The sequence below is a fragment of the Pristiophorus japonicus genome, chromosome 1 (genome assembly GCF_044704955.1).
Source record: "Pristiophorus japonicus isolate sPriJap1 chromosome 1, sPriJap1.hap1, whole genome shotgun sequence".
In the NCBI taxonomy this organism is placed as follows: Eukaryota; Metazoa; Chordata; class Chondrichthyes; family Pristiophoridae; genus Pristiophorus; species Pristiophorus japonicus.
The window spans coordinates 244447548-244473650 of record NC_091977.1 but is presented as its reverse complement, the minus strand read 5'-3'; the positions used below and the strand labels follow the sequence as shown (position 1 = coordinate 244473650).

Sequence of the window (26103 nt, the reverse complement as noted above, 5' to 3'; positions counted from 1 at the left end):
TTTTACAGATATGTCAAGGGTGATAATACTGCTGAGTACAAAGAAATAATAGTGAGTTCAGCTCTTTCTTAGTATTATTGCAAAGACTACAGATTTTGTATTAGGATCATTAGTTTCAATAGTTGGCATACTTTATGAATGTTTTATTGACAGTCTTGTTGTCCTTGTGTTCCATTGAAGGTGTAATAACAAATCCTTGCCACAGCAATTAATCTGTCGTCTTCTACATCACTTAAACAATATCAGAAAAAAATGTTTTTGACTGTCTGCTCAGACAGTATCAAGGTCATGCTCTGACAAGGATGAGCTTCTCTTCCCCCGCGCCCCCCCACCGCCCCGCCCAGCTCCGCCCCCCCCCCTTCCTCAGCCCACAGCTATTCTGAGCATTTAATTTTTAGTGGACACAATTGCACTGGATGTGAAAGAAATACTGTTTTTGATCTTTTTTGTGTTCATCACAGGTTTGCAAAGTGAGATCCAGATGTGAGGTCTGTAATTTAAACAGATTTATCCTAGCCCTAAAAACATAAAGGCCTAGAAATTCGCAAGTGTCCAATATGTGGACGCTTTACCTGCAGAGTGCTCACAGCTCGCGCTCAAATGGGGATGTCTGAGGAGTCCCAGATTTTGGGCCTCCAACCTCATTATAATGTAGATGGCGTAATGTAGGGGCCCGCACAGTTAGTGCTCCAAGTTCCGGGGATTAGTGTGTAAACAGCGCACTATAATGCATGAACTGGGCAGAAATACCTCACCTAATGCTTAACCGATTCCATCTCAAATATGGGCTCTCAATCCTTTATGCACAGGCGCTGTAACAACTGTTTTAAGATTGAAAAATATGAACTGATTTTGTTATATGGAATTGGATGCTGGGGGACAATGAACATTGAAACACTAAATGCCCGGAATTCACTGACATACCACCCACTACCGCCCATTTACCGCTGAAAAATACAAGTTTTGTCAAAAAACAGGTACCTATCGCCGACATGCCACTCGCCGGAAGGTTCATGATTGACATACCGCCGGGCAGTATGCACACTGCCCGCCCATGTAGAACTGCCCACATACCACCCAAAAGTGCAAGTTTCATGACATACCACCGACATACTGCCGGAACTGCATACCGTCCTGGAGAAGATGCTTTTAAGTGGATCTTAAGTGAGTGGCGTGGACACGGAATTAACAGGTATAATTGTTTCAAAGAAATGTGGCATGTTTGATATTACACAGATCTTTATAGCTCTCCGCAGTTTGATATATTTTTTCATGGATTGGTTTAATGCAGTTTGAATAGCAATATAACCGCTGAGTCTGGAAATTGTGTATGTGTTCACTAGAGTGATCTTGTTTTATAAATGGTCTAATATAGCCTTATTTACTCTTTTATTAATGAACTACAATAAACATTTTATTCGTCTCTCTCACCCCCCAGTCTCTCCCCACCCCCCCCCTCCCACCCCAACCGCGATCTCAGGTCAGCAGTCTTTGGCCTCTCGTCGGCGCTTCACAGGGGGCGGAGTTCGACAGCCGCGTGCATGCGCACAACTTGGGAGCCGATGATTCCCGAGTTGGAAGGCCTCCTCCGTGCCCCCCTCCCAAACCCCCGCTGCACTATGCTCCCATTCCTGCCGAGAAAAACGGGATGAATCTCCCGCCCACTTGGCCCCAGTGGTATCGGACGGTAAAAAAGTAAGCACCGCCCGGATACTGCCGAAAAATGAGCGGAACTTATCTATCATCAATTTTGGCCCCTAACAGTGCTATGGCATGGAACATGTAGGTGTGATTCCTCCAAGCTGCTCAGTTCTCAATCTTAGTCATAAGAAAAAAGAATGCTTATTTCTCTCTCTCAAACACACAGCCACATTCAAATCCCCCTTTAGCTTTACTTTTTCCAAGGCTCTTCTATCTTTTCCCAAGCAGCACAAGTGTTTGCATAGTTCCTATGGGTACTAGGAAGCATAAAACTCACATGATCATGAGAATTCCTTGTTTGTATTCATTTTTGGCCTGGGATTCAGTGAAATACCAGAATTCCCATACTGATGAAAGAAATTCTGATCTAAGCTTAGTGTTTTAATGTAATAAACCACTTCTCATTCAGTCACATTGAATAGACTTTTTGACATCCTAACTTGGAAATATATCGCCATTCCTTCATCGTCGCTGGGTCAAAATCCTGGAACTCCCTCCTTAACTGCACCATGGGAGTACCTTCACCACAGGGACTGCAGCGGTTCAAGAAGGCGGCTCACCATCACCTTCTCAATCGTAATTAGGGATGGGCAATCAATGCTGGCCTTGCCGGTGATGCCCACATCCCAAGAATGAATAAAAAATAACCGTACATATATGGAAATATTTTCCTGTGCGTAAGGTTCCAAGAAAAATTCTCGTGATTAAAAACACAGTAATGCACAATCCCCTTTCCCTGATGGTGTATAATGAATGTAAGAGGGGGAAAAAACTGGAGAAACCAATCTTATCAACATTTCTGAAGAGTTGGTTCAAGGCCTGTGTTAAGGAACACTTGCAGTCTCGCTCGGTAGGGTTGGTAAAATAAATTTACATTGTTTACCAGCAATTAGAATAGTAGAAAGCTCTCAAAAAGAAGGGCAAGATCAGCACAGTTACTATTTATCATTGAAAATTAACCCTGAATCCTTCATCAACCCAACTCCTGCAGGCAGTCCAAAGGATCATTTGCCATTCATGCAAATTCATCCATTGATTTATAAGTGGGTGGACAGCTACAAGAGCGAAGAACAACTAAGTAGAATGGCTGTAACACCGTATTATAATGGCACTGTTAATTCTCCTGATGCATTGCTGTCTCTAGGCTGACACATCTTCTGAAGCCTAAGCCACTAAATCTTCCCAGTTGACTGATCATCTGCGATGAAATCTGAGTTCATACCTTGCTTATTCATTGTCAAGTGCAGGCGCTCTGCTTTTCTTTGCATCGATCTGCATTCCGCTACCGTTTTGAGACTGAGAGTAGATTGGAGATATTTAGGTTTCACGAGGTCAATTCTTCGATCCATCATCAGTTTCCACAGTCGGATTGTTCAACTCAAGTGTCCCTAATCTAATCTCTCCCAAAGCAGAAAGAAAGTTTTATGTGTGGTGTTTAATATTTAATTCTGCACTTGACTGGATTTATATTCATTAATATTGAGCAATTGAGAGTTAGGTGGGAAGAACATCTGCACTTCACATAAAGTAACAGCAGAGGACTGTGAATGCACTCCCAGCTGAGCAGCCTGTGGTGATTGTCTACAGATTTGAGCTTGAAGGGATATGTCTGACTTTTCCAAACATTTTGCTGCCCTTTGCTCGTGTTCATCTCTAATTCCTGCCACTCCGAAGCTGGATTCAAGAAAGCCACACCATTTGATCCATTTAGGATGCCTGTTAGCTGTTTCATAATCGTGGATCAGGCAAAATGGCAGATGCAGCATGATTGGCCAATTTTGATTCATTAGCACTTGCCAATTCACAAATGATTCATTGCTGAGGTGGAAAATGGTAGGCAGCTATCATTTTAGTTTGTCAAAATTGAGGGGAACAAATCAGAAGAAATCTTTTCTTCATTCATCTGCAAAATATAGCCCTTACTTATTAGTAGTGTGGAAACCTTAGAATAGAATTCCTTATAATTAAGAATGAATAAAGGAAAACATTCCTTCAATATTACTTTAGCAGGAGCCCATAGCATGCAGAACCATTTTCACTAAGTGTTTATTAAAGTGAGGACTGACAGGCCTGAAGAACTAAATGGTTTGTTCATGACTCATCTTGTCATAGTATGAACATTCTAAGGTCAGGATCACACACATCGACACTGAGTTCTAATTCGATTGCTAATGCACCATGGCTGCAACCTCACAGGACAATCTCTTATTCTATTAACATAACATTTCCATTCTCCTATAATATAAATCCAGGGCTGTCCTGAACTGTTAAATAGGTACCCACTTCAGATATGTGTTTAGGCTTTGAAGTAATTAATTAGTGAAACTGGGATGAGGATACCTAATTAATTTCACTGCGCTGCTTAACATCCATCTGAGTGAAATGCCGTGGATTTTAATCTGAATTTCAAAGCTTAAGGACAGTTATTGAGATGAGCATTTTAAGCAATTTTATTACCAAGCAGCCCAAGCATTTCTAGAAATATGAGAAGGATCCCTGAGTGACCGAACTCTATTTTGAACATTTCCATCACTTTAATGTTAGGGACCATGTCAAATTCAATTGATGTTTCATATGTTTAAATGCAGATGCATACCTCACAGAAATTCAGATATACAAGTATCAGCTTTAATATAATTAAATCTTGGCATACAAAATAAGTGAACTGTGGTCGCTTCAAAATTAAACAAGGAGCACGATAAGGTGGAACTTATGGCCGAGCGTTTTGATTGCTGCTGTTGAAGACATGTTAACAACTACTGCCACCTTATCTTAAGGCACAGAAGTAAGAGGAAAATTGATTTGAATTTTTATAACTCGACTTTGAGGTGTCCATTTTAACTTTGACAAAATCCCAGACACCAGATTGACTGAGTATATACCAAACAGGTAGCAACTCTAAAAATAATTATTGCACATTATATAGAGGGCATGCAATTAACTGGTAAAAAAAATAATCATTTTTTTCATAAACTATTCCTGCAATAATGATCCAAAAAACAGAAAATGCTGAAATCACTCAGCAGGTCATTCAGCATCTGTGGAGAGATAAACAGAGTTAATGTTTCAGGTCTGAGACCCTTCGTCAAAACTGGAAAAAGTTAGATATGTAACAGATTTTAAGCAAGTGCAGAGGCAAGAAAAGAGGGGCGGGGAGGAAAGAACAAAAGGGACGTTCTGTGATAGGGTGGAAGGCAGGAGGTTAAATGTTGCAAATGGGGATGGCAGAATCATGAACAGCTGCCAGCTGAAAAAATAGGGGCAGAAGTTTTGGTCTGTAATTGTTGAACTCAATGTTGAGTCCAGAATGCTGCAAAGTGCCTAATTGAAAGATGAGGTGCTGTTCCTCAAGCTTACATTGAGCTTCATTGGAATGGTGTAAGAGGTCGAGGATGGAGAGATCAGAGTGTGAGTGGAGTGGAGAATTAAAGTGACAAGCAACAGGAAGCTCGGGGTCACCCTTACGGACTAATAATGATGTCTGAGACCGTGAGCCTGATTTTAAGAGTTTTGCTTCCAAGTAAAATGCCATATTACATGCAATTACTTTCAGTAAAGATCATATTTTTTTTATTTGTTCCTGGGATGTGCGTCATCGGAAAGGCCAGTATTTATTGCCCATCCCTAATTGCCCTTGTGAGCTGCCTTCTTGAACTGCTGCAATCCGGTGTTCCAGGATTTTGACCCAGCGACAATGAAGGAATGGCGATATATTTCCAAGACAGGATGGTGTGTAACTTGAAGGGGAACTTGGATATGATGGTGCTCCCATGCACCTGCTGCCCTTGTCCTTCTAGGTGGTAGAGGTCACTGGTTTGGGAGGTGCTTTCGAAGAAGCCATGGTGGGTTGTTGCAGTGCATCTTATGGATGGTACATTAGCTAAGCATCTGTAATCCCTACCAATACTAGAAATTGGTAAATGTAATGGAAACTGGGTGATGTAATAGGTGGACTAATTTTTACCTCTGGAACTTGGGTTGAAATGGAGCCCTGTTTAATGGGAAGAAAGATTCTTATGCACACTGGCTGCCCAATGAATTTGTGGAGTGTGAAGCAGTTCTGAGTTTGTGTGGGCCTGCAGTGTCCAAGTTAGCACAAAGTGACAGCCTCCCATGGAGCTCATGTATATTGGAGAATCGATTCCTGAATAGGCCTTCAGTGCCAGTGCTGGTCCCATTTATATTAGCAGCCAAAGTGGGAGTGGTGGCCAGAACACACAACCACCACTGAACAGTGGAAGTGCTCTCGTTCACCTCGGTATAGTTGGTGATGCATTTATGCTGCTGAACACTTGTACGTAGCTCCTCCAGCTAATGGAAATGATACGGACACAAAAGACAAGGGGTGGAAATTCGGTTGTCTAGCGGCCAGGAGGGGCGTTAAAGCGGGTGTAATACCGTACCGATCGGACGCACAGCTTGCAGTGCCCCGCCGGAACATTTAGTTGAGGTTTACCGCAGCACTGACCAGTAGCGCCTGGCTGCTGATGATCACTCCGATCATGACGTTAGTCCTGGATAATGACCAGGCTTGCGCCACGCTCACTAAATTAAGTGCGGCCGTTTCATTTAGTGACCGCCATTAATCACGACTGAAAAAACAGTCGGTACAACCTTCCACAGTCATTAACTGGTGGCTACTTAAAGGGATGGGAAGGGCTTCCCTCGGAGGTCATAGTCAGGGCAACATTTACACAGAGCACAGTACGTGAGCTTCTGAGTTTGCAGCGGCAGACACACATAAAAGTACAGCTTGAAAAAAGTGATTTTGAAAACTTTAATGGGTGCATTATTATGCCGCCAGCGTCGCAGTCTACATGCTCTTGTAAGATGGCGTCAAGAGAGAAGGGGGTAAAAATTCAGATCCGCCCAAAACAGGTCGCACCTACCGCTTCTGAAGTGTTTTTTCTGCCGCGTTGGAATGAGGTGGCTTCTTTTGAGAAATTCAGCTCTTTGTCAGGATTTTTTAAGCGGACTGGAAGTCGGTCATAATGGGAGCGGAAGTGGGGTGGTAAGCAGTAGATTGCCAACAAGAGTGGTGGAAGTGGAGACGGGACGGAGTCACCACCACTGTCAATCAGCAGCGGGGATGCTCCGGTGCTAACAACCAGATAAAGAGGGCGCGGCATTTTTAGAAGTGTTTAAGGATGGACTGGGGGAGGCGCATCAAAAAATAATGAAACTGGGATTCAAGATAGGAGATGATTATGATGAAATCTTAGAATGGGCACACACCATGGAGGACTTAAAGGCTGAGCAAAAGGAAAAGGTAGCCAAGATAGAGGTGGCAGCAGTCGTGATGGGAGAAAAGGAAGATAGCGGGGACCTCAGCGCAGCCCCCTTGACGTGTTACACATGTCATCAGGATGGGCATTTTAGCAGAGATTGCCCACAAAGGGAGGTTGAAAAAGGGACAGACAATATCCTTTAAAGCCCGAGGCTGAAGCAGCCGTCCACCAAATAGTGCAAGAATTAGAAGCACAAGGGGTGGTAAAGCTAGTAACTACCATCACTAATTCACCGGTGTGGCCGGTAAAGAAACCCGACGGAACCTACAGGTTCACTGTCGACTATACAGCCCTGAACAAGGTCAACCCAAGGGAACATCCGATTATGGCAAGCCCATCCACTATTTTCAATGGCCTGAACCCAGACAGCATGGGCCATGAGGGCCAGCGAGCCTATAGTGATGAACGGGCAGGTCATTTTACATACGCCACATACCCTCGTGGAATTACTTAACACAGGAAGGTTAAGAGCGTATCCGACGCACGGCGCGCCAATTGGGAAGCGATGCTCTTACCCCCAAACGGCGCCGTGACTATAATAAAGGACAACGGGAATAGTCCTGCAGGATAGCTAGCCAACGAAAGTAAAGAACATCAGTGTGGTCTCACGGGAAGTGAGGGGGAAGGGAGTCACATTAGCGAAACCACGCTTGAAAAGGCAGATATGGACCTCTATGTGGATGGATCCCGTCGATATGTAGATGGAACCCCATGAACAGGTTGGGCAGTGGTGGACAACAATGGACAAGTCAGGAAAAGGGGTCCCTTAGAGGGAAACCTAGCGGCTCAGGTAACGGAATTGCTAAGCCTCACCAAAGCATTAAAACTAGCAGCAGGGAAAAGAATCAACATATACACCGGTAGCTGTTGCGCCTTCGGGGTGGTACATGATTATATGACTGCTTGGAAGAGGCGGGGGTACGTGACATCGGGAGGGGGACCCATTAGGCACGAAGAGATAGTTATGGAATTGGTAGAAGCATCCCTCCTCTCTCAGGAATGTGCAAGGATAAAAATTAAAGCGCAACTAAAGATCACGGACAAGCACCAGCAGTGAAATGCCTGGGCAGACGAGGCTGCCAAACAGGCAGCCGAATTAGATACGACTAGTAACGCCCTGATTGGCTCATGTATTACCCAAACGGAGGAAGTAAACATACTCAACATACAGGGAGAATCCACCCCGCAAGAAACAGAAGGGTGGGAACAGAACGGAGCTAAAAAGGGGGCGGATGGAGTTTGGAGGAAAATGACAATGTAGTGGTCCCGGAATGTATCCAACAGAACCTATTGAGTCTCTACCACGGATACACCCATACCAGTAGGACCGGCATGATGAACTCCATGTCACGATGTTGGTGGTGGAAAGGAATGGGTAGAGACATATAAAACCATTGTAGGAGATGTATAACATGCGCTAAATACAACCTGGGGAAAAAGATAAAGGTCTGACTGGGACACCAAACGCGCCCAAAGGGACCCTGGGAAGCCTTACAAATAGACTTTACTGGGCCAAAGGGGAAAAATGTACTGTCTGGTCAGAATAGACCAATTTACAAAATGGGTAGAAGCCTTCGCCACGAGAAACTGCACCGCTGATACAGTAACTAAGATCCTGGCCGGGGAAATAACACCCAGGTGGGGAATGCCACTACAGTTGGACTCAGACCAGGGTACACACTTTATGGGAAAAATCATGAAGCAAGCTTGCGTCCTGTTAGGGATTGAACAAAAATTCCACATCCCATACCACCCTCAGTCTTCCGGATTGGTAGAACGAATGAGTAGGACCTTAAAAACAGCACTGGCTAAGGCAATCGAGGAGACCGGACAGGGGTGGGTTGAGTTACTACCACGAATCCGAATGAAATTAAGAGCTACCCCAAACCGGACTACCGGACTGACCCCCTTTGAACTAATGACAGGAAGAGCCATGAGGCTGCCAGAAATGCTGGTTACTGGAAGTGATGACGAGCACAAGTCAGAGACCAACAAATTATTAGCGATCTAGAAAGGGACACGAAGGAACAAAGGGTTCAGGTGCCTCAAATAGGGAGCCTTGTCATGGTAAAGATAAATCCTGAAAGACACGGATTCTCACCACTCTTTTAGAGTAAACAAAACAAACATTAGATCAAGTGCCCCCCTATCTGGGGGACACTACAAACATTTCCCAAGGCCCTTTTTTTTTTGTTTGTTTTTTTTTGTATTTTTGTAGGTTTTTTTTGTGGGTTTTTTTTGGGCTCTAAAACCATAATTTACAAGTGCCCCCTATAAAAGGGGAGGGGGACACTAAAACCTGCATTTAAAACAAATTAAACTTTAAAACATATAAAATGAAATTAAAATTTGGTTGTCGGGGGTAATAATGCACTCCAGTCCCTCCGGTGCCCACCTCTCGCGGAAGGCCGCGAGTATACCGGTGGACACCGCGTGCTCCATCTCCAAGGACACCCTGGCCCATATGTAGGCACGGAAGAGAGGCAGGCAGTCAGGCTGAACGACCCCCTCAACCGACGGATTCTCACCAAAATGGACCGGACCCCACCAGGTGATTATGGTTAGTGACACATGCGTTTGCATAGACATAAGAGGTGTTGGCAAAGGGAAACACTGGACCCAGTTGAAACGATTTGGATCCTAACCAACCGGTGGCCACCAGAAAACGTTGTGTTTTACAGGATCCTATCTCTCCTTTGAGCCGAACATCCACTGATGAAGAAAGTAACGGACCTCAAGGCCTATATTATAAGATGTCGGAAGACTTTAGCTGTGATCCCAATTCAAAAACCCTAATTGTGGTCGTCGGCACAACAGTAGATTTAAATTGTAGCATTGGATTAACGGGCATAACACAACTTAACAGAGATTTAAACCAACAGTGGGGGTGGAACAATAACAGGGGCATAACATTAGCAGTAAATGAGAGCACAGTATGCTTTGTGTTAGAAGAAGAACGAAGAAGTTGCACTCGTAGGGAGGGGATACAGATACGGTGCATGTCCGTCTTCACTCAATTCTCGGGAAGGCCAAAACAAGGGGTTACCAGGTGGAAGATATGTCCAGCCTCCCCGTGCGTGGGTATGGACCAGTGGTGTTGGGACATCCTTGTCCGAGATAGACCCCCTATCGCTGCCCCGACAACCACCCTGGGGACAACAACTCTTCCCAGCACAACCACGCAAGCCCCCCGCCCCCCTCCATATGTCCGTCCATAAAGACTGGAGCCAAAGGGGGGCTAGTAATAAAGGAATCTAAGGAAAGGATATATTTTGGGCTGCGTCAGCGACCACTTACGGTAGTCCTAAACCTAATGGATATCATCCTTCCTAGCTTCTGTGGGAATGAAAGTATAAGTCTATACCAGAACCTGACACAACGAATCCTCGAAGACACGGAATCCACTATCCTGAGATTTAATGTCAGAAAGGGAACAGAACAAAGTCGAACGAAAAGGGGAATACTGGAAACACTCGGCACGGGCTACACGGCGGGGGTTGCGACGGTGAATTCTATAGACCTGTATGCAATAGACGACCGGGTTAACACTAAGTTGGGTGGCACTGTGAGCTGCGAGGAGGATGCTGTGAGGCTGCAGAGCGACTTGGATAGGTTAGGTGAGTGGGCAAATGCATGGCAGATGAAGTATAATGTGGATAAATGTGAGGTTATCCACTTTGGTGGTAAAAACAGAGAGACAGACTATTATCTGAATGGTGACAGATTAGGAAAAGGGGAGGTGCAAAGAGACCTGGGTGTCATGGTACATCAGTCATTGAAGGTTGGCATGCAGGTGCAGCAGGCGGTTAAGAAAGCAAATGGCATGTTGGCCTTCATAGCAAGGGGATTTGAGTACAGGGGCAGGGAGGTGTTGCTACAGTTGTACAGGGCATTGGTGAGGCCACACCTGGAGTATTGTGTACAGTTTTGGTCTCCTAACCTGAGGAAGGACATTCTTGCTATTGAGGGAGTGCAGCGAAGGTTCACCAGACTGATTCCCGGGATGGCGGGACTGACCTATCAAGAAAGACTGGATCAACTGGGCTTGTATTCACTGGAGTTCAGAAGAATGAGAGGGGACCTCATAGAAACATATAAAATTCTGACGGGGTTAGACAGGTTAGATGCAGGAAGAATGTTCCCAATGTTGGGGAAGTCCAGAACCAGGGGTCACAGTCTAAGGATAAGGGGTAAGCCATTTAGGACCGAGATGCGGAGGAACTTCTTCACCCAGAGAGTGGTGAACCTGTGGAATTCTCTACCACAGAAAGTTGTTGAGGCCAATTCACTAAATATATTCAAAAAGGAGTTAGATGAGGTCCTTACTGCTAGGGGGATCAAGGGGTATGGCGAGAAAGCAGGAATGGGGTACTGAAGTTGAATGTTCAGCCATGAACTCATTGAATGGTGGTGCAGGCTAGAAGGGCCGAATGGCCTACTCCTGCACCTATTTTCTATGTTTCTATGTTTCTATGTTAACGCAAATCTTAAGGGATTTATTGGGGGGGGAAATAGATAGCCAAGCCCTGCAAGTGCAGTTGGGAGATGGCGCGGAAGGGAAATGGTTACAAGTGGCCCACACATTACAGGAACATGCCAAGACAATAAATTTGATCCACGCAATGGGGAACGAACTAAGTAAACGAATACAAGCTGTGATAGTTTGCTCCAGGTATGTGGCCTGGATACTGAGTGAGGTACAACATAACCTGGAGCAACTCCAGAATGGGTACATACCAGATTGGATCCTGAACAGCATATTTAATAATTGGACCCCAGACAAAAACATGAACAACATGTGTGAGGTACAGAAAAATAGTCACGCGTGGGTGCCAAAATTTCGATGTATTACTGGACATATGAATATGATCGGATTCGTGTTATCAATATCATAGTATAATGTAACAAAGGGAGACCCGTTATACCAAACTGACAATATCAGTGAAGTAAAAAACCGTCAATCCTCCAGACAGGTGATTAAAATTAACCAAAGGCATTGACATAACCAACTGCTATAAAAATAACCAAGTGGTTTTATGTCGAGGTACGCTAAGAATGACGGATGATGATTGCGGATTCCACCAAACAAACAGATGCATGCTGAGTATCACTCCTCTTGAACGCGATTCCGAAACAATTGCTGCTCCACAAGGGAATGGAGATTGGTGCGTGAGCACAGGAGCAGCCAACCTGACGATTAAGACCAGGGGAGGAGTCACCTCCGTGTCATCACCAACCCTAACTTATGTTTCAGGCCCATGGGAAAAATAGACATAAATGGATACCACATACATCCCGAGACAACGGAAATTATCCACGGAATGGTCACGGATACCCTCCAAGAAGGGTACAAGGAGGCGGTATGGAACCGCAAGGAAAACAGATACCCGAATTAAGTGAGGAACAATTACAATTGGTGCAAAGAATCCAAAACCAAAGACGACAGTATATCCGGCTGATGGAAGAAATAGACAACCTACAGAGAGACATTAATGCGATGCTGGCCGACCAGCCTTATACTCAAAACTGTGGAACATTGGACTTAATATTCAGATCTACCCATGGATAAGGATTATATCACATGTACTTGTAGTAATACAGGGCCTGGTCCTGATGGTACTGGTAGGTTAACCTGTGCAAGAATTAAACAGGCCAAACGACACGCTCGGGTACGCACTATGATTAAGACAATAAGGGACGAAAATTTAAACAGTCCTGCAGGAAGGACTTACCTTATATAGCCCTGTGGGAGAAGTCACAGGAGGTCCTGAAATTTGGGAGATGGCCACCCAGGCAAACGGACATATCTGGAACTTGCCCACAGGGAAGTAGTTTGCCGGGGAATATGGCCTACTTGGCATATAGCCAAGGGCCAAAGGAGGGAATTGCAAGATAAAATTGGCATTAGAGGTATAAGCGAAATAAGATTTAAAGTGCTGACTTCTACATTGGCTCAGAAAAAGGGGCAGAAGGTCTGTGACTGACCTCACATTCTAATATATTCCAGCACCAAGGACCCAGAGGCCTCTGTTTCAACATTGATATACCAAAACACCAGATAACATTAAGGTACGTCCAGTCCGACAAGATAAGACTCTGTGAAAAGACTCTCAACAGACTTTTAGGCGCTATATACGATCAGCAAATTCTAACCCAATGAGGTCATCCCAGTTAAGGTGTAAAAGTTGCCTTGAGATCTTGGTCTGTCAATCCAAAATATTACTAATAAGGTAACCCAATTAGAGATTGAGGAAGGTAGTACCGGGGGGGGCGGAGGGATCTATGAAATGTATAAATGATGTACAATTTTGCGATTCAGGGAACATCTCCACTCACAGGCGGTTGTGATGAGAAGTGTTCCCGTACGTCCATAATTAAAGATCATTATACCTTGCCATCCATCTTCGTCTAATGCTTCGAAGGCTGCTACGTGGGTTGGGATGAGCGTCGACCCTTTATATCAAAAGGCCCACTCGTGGGAAGAGAAGTCTTCCCATTTTCCCCTTCAGAATACAAAAGCAAGGAAGTCTTGCCACAGCTATATAAGGTATTGGTGAGGCCACACCTGGAATACTGCGTGCAGTTTTGGTTTTCATATTTACGAAAGGATATACTTGCTTTGGAGGCAGTTCAGAGAAGATTCATTAGATTGATTCCGGAGATGCAGAGGTTGACTTATGAGGAAAGTTTAAGTAGGTTGGGCCTCTACTCATTGAAATTCAGAAGAATGAGAGGTGATCTTATTGAGACATAAGATTATGAGGGGGCTTGACAGGGTGGATGCAAAGAGGATGCTTCCACTAATGGGGGAGACTCGAACTAGAGGGCATGATCTTAGAATATGGGGCCGCCATTTAAAACATAGATGAGGAGAAATTTATTTTCTCAGAGGGTTGTGATTCTGTGGAATTCGCTGTGGAATCTGTGCCTCAGAGAGCTGTGGAGGCTGGGACATTGAATAAATTTAAGACAGAAATAGATGGTTTCTTAATCGATAAAAGGATAAGGGGTTATGGGGAGCAGGCAGGGAAGTGAAGCTGAATCCATGATCAGATCAGCCATGATCTTATTGAATGGTGGAGCAGGCTCGAGGGGCCATATGGTCTACTCCGGTTCCTATTTCTTATGTTCTTATGACCTTATGTTAATGATCCGAGATGTGAATCTCTGCATCTCAGCCTGCGTGGCAGCACACAGTCAATGCATCAAAGGTGGAATTTGTGTACAAAGAGCTACGAGTAAGTATGAGGCTGAAGGCCTGTGACCGCATATGGAGAGTTAAAAGGTGTTGGTCAGTGTCCTCAGGCTGAGTCGAGAGCAAGAAGGTGAGAGATGTTTGCATGGGTGGGGCATGTCTGGTGAGGCAAGAGAGAGCTTTTAAGGTGTCTCCAGCAATGAGGAGCATGGTCTGGTACACATAGAGAGGGAGTGGGCAGTGTAAAGCCTTTACATTGTGTAAGACAGTGAAGCTCACATGAACGATTGCAAGGTTAATGGAAAGTGTACTCACCCTGACGATCCAAGTGAGGTCGTTGAAGTTTTTGTGACATTGTGTCGCTGTCCTGGTCACTGTGTCACGGGCAGAGACGTGCTGGGCCACCTCCCTACACAGCCTCCTGGAGACCCTTGGCGATGGCCTTCGTTCCCCTCCAGGATGTCGGGCATTATTGCGCCTCTCCACTGCCTCAAGGGCCATGGCTGAGAAGTGGTGCGCTGTCTGCTTTCCTCCCTGTTCCTCCATTTTCCCGCTCTCAAGTCTCTGAAGAGGTGGAGCTGCGCATGCGCATACTTACCTGCCTTTAAGACTCGGCTTTTCCTGGGAAATGAATCGGACTTCGGAGCATGCGCAATTGTTTCCAAAATTTAGTGCCACCCTTTCCTGCAGCGTCCCCCCCAGGTCAGGGGTGTAAGGGCTGATTTAGAGCCCTCTTCAGCTCTTGGTCCAATTCAACCGATGTTCTCGGCAGGAGGTGCACACTTACTGCTTCATCTGGATTAACACCTCAAAATGAGCCGAATTTCCACCCCAATACTTAAAAATATTAATTTCACCAGAACACAAGATCATTTGCGTAAATGACAAAATTGCACAAAATAATTACAGATGAGGAAGACCAATCACATAAGTGAGTTCATTCATTCAGAAGTACCTTATAGTCACCACATTGCAGTATCCAATTGTTTCTTTAATGGTTCCAGGATTGCTGCCTCCACTATTCTTTAATTTTGATTCTATTTGCATCTTTTATGATTATCACCTTCTCTGACTGCCTTCTTACTGTTATTCTACCGAAGCCTTTGTTACTGTTATGTTTAGTGTGAAGTATGAAGAAAGAGTCTGACTGGATAGTGTGAGCTCAAAGTAAAGTGTGACCTTAGTTTTTTATTGCAGGTCTCCAGAGTGCCTCTCCAGCCTGTGAGGCCTCCTTAAGTAGCTGGTATTGGTGAACCATCTGTTGGGCTCTCGCTGGGCTGCTGTGCAGCTGGTCTGACTGGGCTGCCTGGTGTGGTGAGTCCTGCTGGGCTGCTGCAGACGATGGGTTCTGTTTCATGGCCAACTGTGGTGTCGGTTGCCATTGGTGTGTATGTTGGGGGAGTCAAAGAAGGTGGGGTCCAAAGTGGGTTGCACAGAATAGTCCGTGAATCTGAGTTTGATTTGGTCCAAGTGTTTCCGGTGAATGAGTCCATTTGAAAGTTTGACCTGAAACACCTGCTTCCCTCTTTGGCTACAACAATGCCAGGAAGCCACTTGAGACTTTGTCCATAATTCAATACAAATACAGGATCATTGATTTCAATTCCGCGTGACACATTTGCGCTGTCATGATATGTACTTTGTTGAAGCCACCTGCTCTCTATCTGTTCATGTTGATCAGGGTGAACTAACGAGAGCCTTGTCTTGAGTGCCCTTTTCATGAGCAGTTCAGCAGGTGGAATCGCAGTGAGTGAGTGGGGTATTGTGCGATAACTAAGCAGGACTCCGGATAGGCAAGTCTGCAGTGAGCCTTCAGTTATCCTCTTCAAGTCCTGCTTGATAGTTTGCACTGCTCTCTCTGCCTGACCATTGGATGCTGGTTTGAACGGGGCAGATGTAACATGTTTGATCTCGTTACTGGTCATGAATTCTTTGAACTTGGCACTGGTAAAACATGGTCCGTTGTCGTTCACAAGAACATTGGGTAGTCCGTGTTTGGCAAACATGGCCCGCAGGCTTTAAGTGGTGGCAGTGACGTGCTTGCCGATGTTATCTCACATTCAATCCATTTGGGGCACGCATTTACAACCACAAGGAACATTTTACCCAAGAACGGGCCTGCATGGAACCTAGACCATGATTTGGAGGGCCAAGACCATAAACTTAGTGGCGACTCCCTGGGTGCATTACTTAACTGCGAGCATGTGTTACATCTGTGCATGCAGGACTCTATGTCCTCATCGATACCGGGCCACCACACGTGGGATCTGGCTATCGATTTCATCATTACGATGCTTGGGTGGGTACTGTGGAGGTCACTGATGAAGGTGTCTCTGCCCTTCTTGGGAACCACTACCCGATTTCCCCACTGTCTGTATAGATATTTCATCTTTGCGCCGCTGGAACGGCTTTATCTCTTCCTGCATTTACATTGGGACACTGGACCAGCTCCTGTGAAACACACAGTTTTTAATTAGAGACAGTAAGGGGTCCTGGCTCGTCCAAGTTATAATCTGTCGGGCTGTGACGGGTGATTGCTCACTCTCAAATGCTTCCATAACCATGACTAAATCTGCAGGCTGCGCCATTTCCACCCCCATGGTGGGCAATGGCAGCCGACTGAGAGCATTGGCACAGTTTTCTGTGCCTGGCCTGTGGCGGATGGCGTAGTTGTATGCGGACAATGTGAACGCCCATGTCTGGATGCTGGCCGATGCCTTAATATTTATCCCCTTACTCTCGGAAAAGATTGGCTTATGGTCAGTCTCCAATTCAAATTTTAGCCCAAACAGATATTTACGCTTCTTTTTCAATCATGTTGTAGCCTCTCTCAGCCTTAGGTAGACTCCTGGATGCATAAGCAACCGGTTGCAATTTCCCAAAATCATTAGCTTGTTGCAATACACACCTGACGCCATATGACGACGCATCACATGTTAGTACCAAACGCTTACATGGATCATACACCACAAGCAATTTGTTTGAGCTTCTAGCTTTCTAGCTTTTTCTAGCTTTTCCAAAGGCATTTTCTTGGCTTTTGCCCCATACCCATTTGTCTCCATTATGCAGTAAGACATGCAATGGTTCTAGCAGTGTGCTGAGACCCGGTAAGAAGTTACCAAAATAGTTCAGGAGTTCTAGAAACGACCGCAGCTCCAACACGTTCTGTGGCCTCGGTGCATTCTCGATTGCCTCCGTCTTTGAATCGGTGGGCCTAATGCTGTCTGCCGCGATTCTTCTCCCCAGGAATTCCACTTCAGGCGTCAGGAAAACGCACTTTGAGCGTTTTAACCTGAGCCCCATGCGGTTGAGTTGACTAAGAAACTCCTCCAGGTTATGCAGATGCAGAACTGTGTCCCGATCTGTGACCAAGATGTCGTCCTGGAAGACCACTGTGTGCAGGGCTGACTTCAGAAAGCTTTCCATGTTTCTGTGGAATATCGCTGCCACTGATCGAATTCCAAATGGGCATCTGTTATAAATGAAGAGACCTTTGTGCGTGTTAATGCAGGTGAGGGCCTTCGATGATTCTTCCAGCTCCTGCGTCATGTAGGCCAAGGTCAAGTCCAGCTTCGTGAACATCATTCCTCCCACCAGCGTAGCAAAAAGGTCGACAACCTTTGGTAGTGGATATTGGTCTTGCAGGGTGAAACGATTGTAAGTTACTTTGTAATCACCAGACATTCTGAATGTGCCGTCTCCTTTGAGGACAGGAACGATCGGGCTGACCCACTCGTTGAATTCAATCGGTGAAATGATGCCCTCTCTTTTCAGCCGGTCTACCTCGATCTCTACCCTTTCTCTCATCATGTACGGTATTGCTCTCGCCTTGTGATGGATGGCTCGTGCCCCAGGAATTAGGTAGATCTGCACTTTTGCTCCTTGGAACTTCCCGATGCCTGGTTCAAACAGCGAAGGGAACTTGTTTAAGACTTGGGCACACGAAGATTCGTCAGCGAACGAGAGCGCTCGGACATCATCTCAGTTCCAATGTATCTATCCCATCCAGCTCCTGCTGAGCAGCGTGGTACCATCGCCCGGTACCACCCAGAGTGGTAGCTCGTGCACCGCTCCATCGTAGGAGACTTTTACAGTAGCACTGCCAATTATGGGAATCAGTTCCTTTCTGTAAGTTCTCAGTTTTGTGCGAATTGGCGTCAAGACTGGCCTTGAGGCCTTGCTGCACCACAATTTTTTGAAAGTCTTTTTGCTCATAATGGACTGGCTCGCACCCATGTCCAGCTCCATTGACACCGGGAGTCCATTTAGTTGAACCTTCAGCATTATCGCGGGACACTTTGTGGTGAATGTGTGCACCCCATATACCTCTGCCTCATCGGTCTAAGGCTCTGGTTCGTCGTGATCCGCCGTGGATCTGTCCTCCTCTGCAACATGGTGGTTTGTAGGATTAACAGGATTTTCAGCTCGCCTGCACATACATTGGAGGTGTCCCATCGTTCCACAGCCCTTGCTAATGTACCCTTTGAAGCTGCATGAATGGAAACGATGATCGCCCCCGCAGCGCCAACAAGGTGTTAATGGCCTTGCATTCATCACCCTTAATGGTGGACTCTGAGACATCTGCGGACGTGCAGCTGCAAGCATGTGAGGCCTGCCCTTTACGTTGCAATTTGAAAACAACATCAGTTTGTTCACAGTACTTGTAGCAGCACTCGTGTGCTGAAAGATTTGTTTAATATTGTCACTGGTGGCAATGAACGCCTGGGCTATCGCTATGGCCTTACTCAGGGTTGGGGTCTCTACAGTCAAAAGTTTGTGAAGTATTATTTCAAGGCCAATGCCAAGTACGAAAACGTTTCTGAGCATGTGCTCCAAATGTCCTTTGAATTCGTAATGTCCTGCAAGGGGTCTTAGCTCGGCAACATAGCTCGCCACTTCCTGGCCTTCAGACCTTTTGTAGGTGTAGAACCGATACCTCGCCATCAGAACGCTTTCCTTCGGGTTCAGATGCTCCCGGACCAGTGTGCACAAACCATCGTATGATCTCTCTGTGGGTTTCGCTGGAGCAAGCAGATTTTTCATGAGGCCATACGTTGGTGCCCCACAGACGGTGAGGAGAATTACCCTTCGTTTGGCAGTGTTCGCTTCTCTTTCCAACTCGTTGGCCATGAAGTATTGGTCGAGTCGCTCCACAAAGGTTTTCCAATCGTCTCCCACGAGAATTTCTCGAGGATATCCACTGTTCTCTGCATCGTTGGGTTCGTTATCTGTATCTCATCGCCAGTTGTTATGTATGAAGAAAGGGTCTGACTGGATACTGTGAGCTCAAAGTAAAGTGTGACCTTAGTCTTTTATTGCAGGTCTCCAGAGTACCTCTCCAGCCTGTGAGGCCTCCTTAAGTATCTGTGCTCCCAAGGGATTATGGGATCCTTTAAGACTCCAGGGGATGAGCACTTTTGTGGCTGTACAAAGTATATACAAGTTTACATATAAAACATTTAGGCTGTGCTGCTATATTTTTCTCTAGGTCTTGCGTGGCCCTTCTGATCACCTTTTTAACTAACCCAATTTTTTGTCCTTCCCCATTCTCACTGCAGGATTTGTAGCAGTTATTTTTATTCTTTACAATAGTTTTAATTTGTTTGTTGATCCATTTTAAGTCCTGTTGTTTAGTTTGAGCTTTTTAGTTTTCTGCATATGTTTATCCAACATTATCTCTTTAAAGATGGTCCATCTACTGAATTGTTGAACAAACTCGAATAATTTATTTGCTTTAGTCATGTCCTCATTTCAACAACAACAACTTGCATTTACATAGCGCCTTTAATATCGTAAAATGTCACAAGGTTCTTCACAGGAGCGTAAAATAAAATTTTACACCGAGGCACAGAAGGAGATATTTGGACAGGTGAGCAAAAGCATGGTCAAAGAAGTAGTGTTTTAAGGAGCGTCTTAAAGGAGGAGAAAGGCTGAAAGGTTTAGGGAGGGAGTTCCAGAGTTTAGGGACTTGACAACTGAAGGCACGGCCACCAATGGTGGAGTGAAAAAATTGGGGATGCGCAAGAGGACAGAATTGGAGGAGCACAGACATCTCGCTGGAGGGCTGGAGGAGGTTACTGAGATAGGGAGGGGTGGCTCCATTTCATTCAATGTGGCCTTTTTAAAGTTATGGCTCATGGTCTTGGAAATTTCTGACTCCCAGATCACATTAAAACATTGTCATACTATTTATGACTTCCCTTTGAATTCTATGACTTCCCTCTGCTGTACATTATCTGGATCCTTTACCAATACCAGGTCAAGATAAGATCTTCTTGAACAGCTGCACTCGCAGAACTGTCGAAAAGCCAATGCATGGGATTTTATTTTGCTGACCTGTGTTTCTGGTATTAGTACCATTTACATAAGAACATAAGAAATAGGAGCAGGAGTAGGCCATTTGGCCCCTGGAGCCTGTTCTGCCTTTCAATAAGATCATGGCTGATCTGATCTTGGCCTGAACTCCACTTCCCTGCCTGCTCCCCATAACCCTTGACTCCCCTATCATTCAAAAATCTGTCTATCTCTACCTTAAATATATTCAATGACCCAGCCTCCACGGATCTCTGGGGCAGAGAATTCCAAAGATTCACGACTGTCTGAGAAGAAATTCCTCCTCATCTCCGTTTTAAATAGGCGACCCCTTATTCTGAAACTATGCCCCCTCGTTCTAGATTTCCCCACGAGGGGAAACATCCACTCTGCAGCTACCCTGTCAAGCCCCCTCAAATTTTATAAATTTCAATAAGATTACCTTTCATTCTTCTAAACCTCACAGTATCGGGCCAGCCTGCTCAACCTTTCTTCATACGACAGCCCGTTCATCTCAGGAATCAACCGCGTGAACCTTCTCTGAACTGCCTCCAATGCAAATATATCCTAAAATAAGGAGGCCAAAACTGTACGCAGTACTCCAGGTATGGTCTCAACAGCGTCCTGTATAGTTGTAGCAGGATTTCCCTACTTCGATACTCTATCCACCTTGTAATAAAGGCCCACATTCCATTTGTCTTACTTGCAGTAATTGCATGCTAACTTTTTGTGTTTCATGTAGAAGAACCCCCACATCCCTCTGTACCTCAGTATTTTGTAATCTCTCCCCATTTAAATGATAATTTGCTTTTTTATTTTTCCTACCAAAGTGGATAACCTCATATTTTTCCACATTATACTCCATCTGCCAATGTTTTGCCCACTCATTTAGCCTATCTATATTCCTTCACAGAATCTTTGCATCCTCCTCCCAAATTGCTTTCCCAAATATCTTTGTATCATCAGCAAATTTGGCTACATTACACATCGAAACATAGAAACATAGAAAATAGGTGCAGGAGCAGGCCATTCAGCCCTTCTAGCCTGCACCGCCATTCAATGAGTTTATGGCTGAACATGAAACTTCAGTACCCCCTTCCTGCTTTCTCGCCATAACCCTTGATCCCCCGAGTAGTAAGGACTTCATCTAACTCCCTTTTGAATATATTTAGTGAATTGGCCTCAACTACTTTCTGTGGTAGAGAATTCCACAGGTTCACCACTCTCTGGGTGAAGAAGTTTCTCCTCATCTCGGTCCTAAATGGCTTACCCCTTATCCTCAGACTGTGACCCCTGGTTCTGGACTTCCCCAACATTGGGAACATTCTTCCTGCATCTAACCTGTCTAAACCCGTCAGAATTTTAAACGTTTCTATGAGGTCCCCTCTCATTCTTCTGAACTCCAGTGAATACAAGCCCAGTTGATCCAGTCTTTCTTGATAGGTCAGTCCCGCCATCCCGGGAATCAGTCTGGTGAACCTTCGCTGCACTCCCTCAATAGCAAGAATGTCCTTCCTCAAGTTAGGAGACCAAAACTGTAAACAATACTCCAGGTGTGGCCTCACCAAGGCCCTGTACAACTGTAGCAACACCTCCCTGCTCCTGTATTCAAATCCCCTCGCTATGAATACGGAAACAGCACTAATCCTAGACTAATACAGGAGTTGCACTAATCCAGTACTAATACAGAAACAGCACTAAACCAGTATTAATACAGGAACAGAACTAATCCAGCATTAATTCAGAAACAGCACTAAACCAGTATTAATACAGAAACAGCACTAATCCAGTATTAATACAGAAACAGCACCAATCAAGTACCAATAGAGAAACAGCACTAATGCAGTATTAATACAGAAACAGCACTAATCCAGTATTAATACAGAAACAGCACTAATCCAGTATTAATGCAGAAACAGCACTAATCCAGCATTAATACCTAAACAGCACTAATCCAGTATTAATAGAAAAACAGCACAAACTCAGCATTTATACAGAAACTGCACAAATCCAGCATTAATACAGAAACAGCACTAATCCATTACTAATACAGAAACAGCACTGATCCCGTACGAATAAAGAAACAGCAATAATCCAGTACTAATACAGAAACAGCACTGATCCCGTACTAATAAAGAAACAACAATAATCCAGTACTAATATACAAACAGGTCTAATCCCGTATTATTACAGAAACAGCACTAATCCCGTACCAATAAAGAAACAGCACTAATCCAGTACTAATATAGAAACAGGACTATCCAGTACTAATACAAAAACAGCATTAATCCAGCATTAATACAGAAACAGAACTAATACAGCAACAGCACAAAACCTGTACTAATAAAGAAACAGCACTAATCCAGTCTTAATGCAGAAACAGAACTAATCCAGTATTAATACAGAAACAGCACTAATCCAGTACTAATACAGAAACAGCACTAATCCAGTCGTAATACAGAAACAGCACTAATCCAGTACCAATACAGAAACAGGACTAATCCAGCATCAATACAGAAACAGCACTAATCCAGCATTAATGCAGAAAAAAGCACTAATCCAGCATTGATACAGAAACAGAACTAATCCAGTATTAATACAGAAACAACACTAATCCAGTATTAATAGAGAAACATCACACAAGCTGTATTGAAACAGAAACAGCACTAAATCAGTATTAACACAGAAACAGCACTAATCCAGTAGTATTACAGAATCAGCACTGTTCCAGTATTAAAACAGAAACAGCATTAATCCAGTACTAATAAAGAAACAGCACTAATCCAGCATTACTGCAGAAAAAGGACTAATCTAACATTAATACAGAAACAGCACTATTCCAGTTTTAATAAGAAACAGCATGAACCCAGTACCAATACAGAAACAGCACTAATCCAGCATTAATACAGGGAACAGCACGAAGCCTGTATTAATATAGAAACAGCACTAATCCAGTACTAATACTCAAATAGCACTAATCCAGGACTAACAAAGAAACAGCACTAATACAGCATTAATACAGCAACAGCACTAATCCAGTAATAATACAGAAAAAGCACTAATCCAGCACTAATAGAAACACTCGGTCCCTTCATTAATATTACAGTCATTAAAATAGATTGTAAATAGTTGAGACCCCAGCACTGATCTGTGTGGCACCCAACTAGTTACACTTTGCCAATGAAAATGACCCATATATCCCGACTTTCTGTTTTCTGTTCGTTGGTCAATCCTCTATTCATGCTAATATATTACCCTCAACCTCGAGAGCTCTTATCTTGTGCAGCAACCTTTTATATGGCACATTATCGAATACCTTCTGGAAATCCAAATACATAACATCTACTGGTTCCACTTTATCCATCCTGCTCATTACATCCTCGAAGAACTGCAGCAAATTTGTCAAACATGATTTCTGATATGTCCTTACTATACAGTATAAATGCACAAGAGGCCCATACTTGAGAGAAGGTCACTCTGTGACCAGTTACCTTTATTACCAAGACCTCAAGTGATGAAGGTGGGTGGAGCTTCCCCTTTTATACCTGAAAGTGCAGGTTAGGAGTGTCTCCCACAAGTTCACCCCCTTGTGGTCAATGTTCTCAAGGTGCACAACTTAGGTCAGCTTATACATGGGTTGCAATGATAGTTGAATACATGACATCACCTCCCCCGCAAAGTCTTATTGGGATCACAGGTTAAGTCTCTCTGGTGGTTTACGCTCCCTTGTAGAACACCTGAGTTGGGGCTCCGGTTGTTTGGCGCTGGCTTGAATGTCTGCTGTTTGCGGTGCCTCAGGCCTGTCCGGACTGCCCACAGTGACTGGGCTCTCCTCCACTTGGTTCCGGTGTTCGATGTAGAGTTTACTCCACCTCAGGTGACCGTGTTCTTCCTCTGCTTCTTCTATGGGGTTGCTGAACCTCCTTTTAGATTGATCCACTTGTTTGCGGCAGATTTGTCCATTGGTAAGTTTAACTACCAAAACCCTAGTCCCCTCTTTGACAATCACAGTGCCTGCAAGCCATTTGGGCCCTGCAGCGTAATTAAGGAAAAAACAGGGTCATTGACATCAATACATCGCGCCCTCGCATTCTTGTCATGGCAGTCACATTGTGACTGATGCCTGCTCTCAACAATTTCTTTCATAGTGGGGTGGAAAAGGGATAACCTGGTTTTGAGCGTCCTTTTCATTAGCAGCTCTGCGGGTGGAACCCCTGTGAGCGAGTGTGGTCGGAATCTATTGGCAAACAGGAGGCGTGATAAGCGGCTTTGTAGGGAACCCCCTTGGATTCTGAACATCCCCTGTTTGATTATCTGCACTGCTCGTTACACCTGGCCTTTGAGGCTGGCTTGAATGGTGGCGTTCTGACATGGTTGATTCCATTGCCTGCCATGAAGTCCTGGAATTCAATGCTTATGAAGCACGGGCCATTGTCGCTGATCAAGACATCTGGTAGACCATGGGCGGCGAACATTGCCCGTAGACTTTCTACCGTGGCAGAGGATGTGCTTGAATTTAAAATGGCACACTCAATCCATTTGGAGTAGGCGTCTACTACAACCAAAAACATTTTTCCCATGAAAGGAACTGCGTAATCCACATGGATGCGTGACCATGGATTGGCGGGCCAGGACCAGGGGCTAAGGTGGGCTTCCCTGGGTGCATTGCCCAGCTGAGCACACGTGTTGCACCTACGAACACAAAGTTCCAGGTCTGCATCTATCCCTGGCCACCAAACGTGTGACCTGGCAATTGCCTTCATCATGACAATGCCCGGGTACTCATTGTGAAGTTCTCTGATAAACATCTCTCTGCCCATCTGGGGCATGACTACTCGGTTTCCCCACAGTAGGCAATCGGTCTGAATCGAGAGTTCATCCTTGCGCCTATGAAATGGTTTAAATTCCTCAGGGCATGCCCTGTACGTGGCTGCCCAGTCCCCATTGAGGACACATTTCTTAACTATAGACAGCAGCGGGTCTTTATTTGTCCAGACTTTAATCTGACGGGCTGTCACAGGTAAGCCTTTGCTTTCGAAAGTTTCAACAGCCATGACCATCTCAGCATCATGCTCAGTTGCCCCCTCAGTGGTGGCTGGTGGGAGCCTGCTGAGTGCATCGGCGCAGTTTTCAGTGCCTGGTCTGTGCTGAATTGTGTAGTCATCAGCGGCTAACGTAAGTGCCCACCTCTGTATGCAGGCCGATGCATTCGCATTTATGGCCTTGTTGTCGGCCAAAAGGGACGTTAGGGGTTTGTGATCTGTCTCCAGCTCAAATTTCCTGCCAAACAGATACTGGTGCAATTTTTTTACTGCATATACACATGCTAGCACTTCCTTTTCTACCATCCCGTAGCCCCTTTCTGCTTGGGACAGACTTCTGGAGGCATAAGCTACCAGCTGTAACTGACCATTGGCATTCACATGCTGCAACACACACCCAACCCCATAGGACGATGCATCGCACGTTAGAACAAGTTTCTTACACGGGTTATATAACGTTAACAGTTTGTTGGAGCATAACAAATTGTGTGCTCTATCAAAAGCCATTTCCTGGCTGTCCCCCCAGACCCAATCGCGACCTTGGCATAGGAGCATGTATAGCGGC

At 44.9% G+C, this 26103-nt stretch overlaps 1 long non-coding RNA gene across 2 annotated transcripts in view; it reads left to right on the top strand.

Annotated features, from left to right (window-relative positions):
• The first annotated feature begins 4943 nt into the window (after positions 1-4943).
• The window catches only part of LOC139245111 (uncharacterized), a 56841-nt gene continuing 35681 nt past the window's right edge, over positions 4944-26103 (top strand). For both annotated transcript variants that reach the window (XR_011589929.1, XR_011589916.1), the window contains exons 1-2: positions 4944-5430; positions 12997-13058. This is a non-coding gene — a long non-coding RNA (uncharacterized lncRNA). The remainder of the gene's footprint in view (positions 5431-12996; positions 13059-26103) is intronic.